General features: G+C 41.4%; 1 non-coding gene across 1 annotated transcript; it reads right to left on the reverse strand.

The window, feature by feature from the left end:
- Window positions 1-5,178: 5,178 nt before the first annotated feature.
- LOC121988108 lies at window positions 5,179-5,285 on the reverse strand. The gene has a single exon (XR_006113868.1). It is a non-coding gene; the product is annotated as a small nucleolar RNA R71 (small nucleolar RNA).
- Window positions 5,286-5,796: the final 511 nt, after the last annotated feature.

The following is a 5,796-nucleotide window of genomic DNA, read 5'->3' on the forward strand; positions in this document are numbered from 1 at the left end:
ACACATGGAGCAAGAAGGAGCAAGCCGATTTTGTCGCCAACGGAAAGGCAGAGTTCTACCTGCTCAGTGTTCTGCCACCACAAGAGGTAAGTCGAATCGGAAGCTACGACTCCGCGAAAGATCTCTAGGAGAAATTCCTGGAGCTTCACGAAGGTACCTCTGAAGCAAAGCTGGCGCGACGCGACATCCTCCAAACCCAGTTGACGAACCTCCGGATGAACCAAGGCGAGAAGGTAGCACAACTCCAAGCAAGGATCAAAGAGCTGATCACTCAACTCACCAACCTTGGAGAAGAAGTAATGAACCGGGACTCAATTCGATATGCGCTCAACGCCTTCCTGAGAACTCCCGAGTGGGCCTCCTTAGTAGATGCTTACTACATCTCTAAGGATCTCGAGGTAAGTACATTGGAACAATTGTTTTCAACCTTCGAACTTCACGAATCTTGACTTGTAGAAAATCTAATAGAGAAGTCGAACCTCAACATTGCCCTACGAGCCGAAAAGGATGATCCTGACTCCGAAGCGACAATCGACGAAAACGAAGCTGCATTAATGGTAAGATGTTTTAATAAGTTTTTTAAATCTAACAAATTTAGATCGCAGTCAAGTAAACATCGTCAAAAGAGAAGGACAGTCCGTTGCTACAACTGCAACGAAGAAGGGCACATCAAGGAAGACTGCCCAAAATTGAAGAGCAAACAGAAGAATAAGGAAAGGAGCAAGAGCCAACTCGAACCAAACACAACCTAAAGGCCACGTGGGATGATTCGTCATCCTCCGAATCGGAACTCGAAGAATTCTCGGGACTAGCACTGATGGTCAACCATCAGCTAGAAGAAACGTCTAGCTCAGAGATGAGCATCGATGAAGGGGGAGGAACGTCAGAAGACGAAAGCTGCAGTGAAGGGGGAGCATCACCGAGTCAGGTAAGTAAGGTACGCAATCTAACCCCAACTCAGTCCTTCAAATTTATAAAAGCACTTTCTAAAGAGTTAGATAAATTTGAAATGGAAAATGAAATTTTGAAATTAGAAAATACAAAATTAAAAAATGATATTGAAAAATTGAAAAATGATGCATGCTTAAAGAAGTTTCCAAATTCAAAAATTAGAATTTATGGCAAATTAAATTGGTACATTAGAAATCATCAGAGTCAACTTAGAAAAGTACCAAGAAACTATGTACCCCCTAAATTTTTAAATAACCCTGTAGGAAGGAACCTCTATTGGGTTCCAAAATCTATGCTAAATTAATATTTTTTTCAATTAAAAGCTTTAAGAGAGAAAATTAAACATTGAAATTCTTTATGGAAGCTTTGTCTAAGGAAGTGGTTGTTGTTCCAATAACCAAGAAAGCCTAGTGCCTCGCCACGACCTGGAAGCTTAAATATTGAAAGAAAATGTTTAATTAACTTTCTAAAAAGGCATTAAAAACAAGAGTTAAATAATGCTTTGAAAGTTTATCAAACATTCTTTTTTATTTAGAAACTATTTTTGAAAATTCTAACTTAGAAATTTTTTTAGTTAAGAATTTTTTTTCCCTGGAGAAATTCTAAATAACTTCATTTAACTTAGAATTTTTTTGGGAACATTCAAAAAGTTTACTTAGGATTTTTTTTACTTAGAATTTTTTTTTAAAAATTCAGTTTAAACTTAGAAATTTTTTAAAATTCTAAAAAATTCATTTTTGCTTAGAATTTTTTTTTAAAAAAATCAGTTTAAACTTAGAAATTTTTTTCTAAAAATTCACTTTTGCTCAGAAAGGTACCTTAATCATTTGCTTAATATTCTCTTATTGGTACCTCATTTTTGCTGTGATCAAAGGGGGAGAGAAAGGTACAAGTTTAAGGGGAGTATGAAAATTAAAATTTTTAATATTTTTTCTAAACTGTGTTGTAATTTTAATTATTGAAAATTTATGCTTAAATATGTTAAGTTTAGTAATTTCCTTTAAAATTACTATTTATATCTATTTACCCTAACTTGAACTTGGGTTGATGCACATCATAAAGGGGGAGATTGTTGGACCCCGTGGGTGTTTTGATGTGATCAACCAAGTTGGTTAGGTCCTGTGTTTAATTGTCTGATCCCTGTGTTTGAGTGTGCAGGAGCTTAAGAGCACAGGAAGTCGAGCGGAAGACGCAGCTAGCGAGAAGGACGGCACGGGAAGGGAGTCGACGGGCTCGGTGCGTCCGAAGGACGAGAGAGCTGCGGAAGAGTACTCCGGTGGGCGTGAAGAGCATGTGCGGCGTTCGAGGGACGTTAAGTCGGGACAGAAGGCTGCTCGAGGAGAAGGCCGGGAATTGGGTTCGGGTGAGCCTTATTCCGGTTGGCCGCAATCACCCAAAAGATCGGGGCGTTGGAAGTCAAAGCAAGCTGGAAATGAAGCCAAGAAGCTGAGCTGCCAGCTTGAAGGCGCCTTCAACCAGGTTGAAGGCGCCTCCAGCTTGAAGGCGCCTTCAGCCAGGTTGAAGGCGCCTCCAGCTTGAAGGCGCCTTCAGCCAGGTTGAAGGCGCCTCCATCTTGAAGGCGCCTTCAGCCAGGTTGAAGGCGCCTTCAACCCGGTCAATCCGACCGTTTGCCTTCGGATAGAGTTTTATCCGATCACATGCTTGGAGGGGCCTTGGACCCTCGTTGGAGCCGCCTTGGAGCTTCGAGATCATATTTCCAGGACCTATATAAAGGCCCCTAGAGCTAGGAAAGCAATAACAACTCAAGCAATCATTGTGTAGTCATTCCTAGCAATAGTTCTAAGCTTCCAAAGTGTAAAAGGCTTCTCCGCCTTCAGCAAAGGAGATTTTTCTACTGAGCTTTTTCTTACTACCCTGGATTAACAACCTCCTTGGTAACCAGGTTAAATCCTGTCTACTACTTAATTTCTATTTCTTTGCTTGTTTTAATTTTACTATTGCTTTTCTGAGTTGAAATCCGAGGAGAGTATTGTTTATTTTTGTTTTCAGCAATTCACCCCCCTCTTGCCGGCCTCCGCTGCACCTACATTCACTTGCTTTATACGTATTTATTCCTTGCATGATCGCCTCTTTTATCATGTATTCATCATATATACTCTTTTTTTCGGATATCTGCTCTTTATTTGGTTTTATGTTGACAGGGATAACTTTTGGAGCGAAAATGGTGAATGTCAGTGCACTGAAACAAAGCAGAGAGCATGGCCGTGCAACCATGCATGGCCGTGTGGCCAATCCAGAGAGGGATCAGAGCACGACCGTGCAACCCTGCACGGTCGTGCCTCACAACCAGCAACCAAGCAAGGAACGACCGTGCAACCCTGCACGGCCGTGCCCTCCCATGACCGCAACCATGCAGCACACGACCGTGCAACCCTGCACGACTGTGTCCTAGGAGCCGAGCCCGGAGTTCACACAGCCGTGCTAATTGGCATGGCCGTACAGCGCAACCAGAGTCAAAGAAGGGCACACCCGTGCCATCCTTACACGGTAGTGCCACCGCAGTCGCGCCCTAGCCTATAAAAGGGTTTTAACCCTTTTCCTCAAGGGGGGAGAGCCGGGAAGCGAGCCATCAAGAGGAGAATCACTTTGGTGTTGTTCCACACCATCTAGGACATCGGTCCAGCAATCTTTCATCACCACATCAACTCCAGAAGTAAAGGATTGGATCCGAAGATCACTCGTCATCGTTGGATAAGCATACTTCTTCTTTCTCTCTTCGTGTTTGAGAAATGTATGTTTAAATACACCATGTCTTTGGGGTTTTCTCCCACGTCTATGAAGTAGAGTCCTTGTTCTAGGATGAGGGAGTAATTGTGGATTGATTTTGATGTAAGACTCGTATTATGCTTATATTCATTGGATGATTTCGCTTGCTTTGTTTCGACTACTCGATCTCTATATCGTGTTGATTGATTGTGTAGGAATTGCCAACCTCGTAGAGGGAATATCTTAGATTGTACACCCGAGGGGCCCTAGTGACAGGGGTAACCCGTTCATGGACATCTAGGGTACTTCCTTGAAAGGAGAGGCGACTCCTCCACAAGGAAGTAAGAGACCAAACTAAGCTCCTTAATTCTATCCTTGATAACATCAATTAGAGTTGTGTCCTTGTGATCTACCGAGGCGTCCTAGTGACAGGGGTTAACCGTAACAGGATTTCATAGAGATCGTCTTTGTTTGGTGCTTAAGGATAGTTACTTTAGCTTCCGGTGAATGCATGCTAATGGACAATGAGTATAGGATAGTATGTGATACATAAATACCACCACAATAAAACCGAACTCCTAGAACTCTTCATAAACCAAGTTAATTGCTTCTTGTTGCTAGTTCTCGTTTCCGCTTCCCAATCTCTTTTCTTAGATTACTTACAATCATCGATAGTGTAGCTAATCCTAAGTGTGCCATCACTAGTGCTTATAACCAGTTCTCGTGGGATCGATAATCTTTATTACTGATGATGAATCCGTGCAGTTACAGAATCGTAACAAGTTTTTGGCGCCATTACCGAGGACTGCGTCTATAACATTAGTGATAATCATATTAGATTAGACTAGACTTTGCTTTCTTTTCCTTTATCTTTCCTTTTTCTAATATTTTGCATTTAGAGATAAATAATTTTATTCTTGTTTTTCTTTTCCTTCTGTAATTTTATTAAAACGCCAAAAATAATATTATTTCATCTCTTCTTCTTTACTATATTTCATTTTTTTTTTTTGCATGCGAAGAGCTAATCTTTCAGGACAACTTCTACCGTTCGATCCAGAGATCGATAGGACCTTCTTGAGAAGAAGAAACCTTCAAAAAGCATTTCAAGCAGTACAAGAATCTTCAGATATGGCTGATAAATTGTTGAAGGATTATGCAGCACCTTATGCATGAGGGGTTCGGTCTAGCATCACTCGACTGCCAATCGAAGCTAACAATTTTGAAATCAAGCCTGCAGTAATTCACATGGTTCAGCAGAATCAATTTGGAGGAGGACTGCACGATGATCCAAACCACCACTTAGAGCTTTTCTACGAGATCTGTGGTACCATGAAAGTGAACAGAGTCCCTCCAGAATCAGTATGGTTAGTGCTCTTCAGATTCTCCTTGAAAGATAGAGACAAGCAGTGGCTAAATTCCCTTCCAGCAAATAGCATTACATCCTGGGAGCAGTGTGAGAAGAAATTCCTAGACAAATTCTATCCACCAAGTAAAACTGCTAATATGAGGAATTTGATTGCAAGCTTCAAATAGATAGACTCAGAATCATTATTTGAAGCATGGGACAGGTTCAAAAGTATGCTGAGACAGTGCCCCCATCATGGCCTTGAGAAATGGTTGGTTCTACACACCTTTTACAATGAAATCAACTATCACACGAAGGTATCCCTCGATTCTGCAACAGGAGGAGCACTGATGAACAAGAGCCTTGATGAAGCTAAAGAGATCATAGAGAATGTGGCACAGAATCACCATCAGTGGGCATCAAAAAGATCTGGTGGTTCTTTCTCAGGGAATCCAATAAAAGCGTCAGGAAAATCCGACGTAGATGCAGTCACTCTCATGTCTACAAAGCTAGACGCTCTGACTAAGAAGTTTGAGGCCATGGGAAACAACAACCACACGACCAATGCGATAGTTTGTGTTTACGAAATTTACGAAAGTACGAATCATGCTCAAGATACTTGGCCCCTAGGGCCAATACAAGAACAGATAAATCAACTTGAGCAGTGTGATATGATAGTCAGCTATAACCAAAGTCAAAACAATCCATACTCCAACACATACAATCCAGGTTGGAGGAATCACCCAAAATTCTCATACCGGAACAATCAAAAA

This window comes from Zingiber officinale, chromosome 5B (assembly GCF_018446385.1).
Source record: "Zingiber officinale cultivar Zhangliang chromosome 5B, Zo_v1.1, whole genome shotgun sequence".
Classification (NCBI taxonomy): domain Eukaryota; kingdom Viridiplantae; phylum Streptophyta; class Magnoliopsida; order Zingiberales; family Zingiberaceae; genus Zingiber; species Zingiber officinale.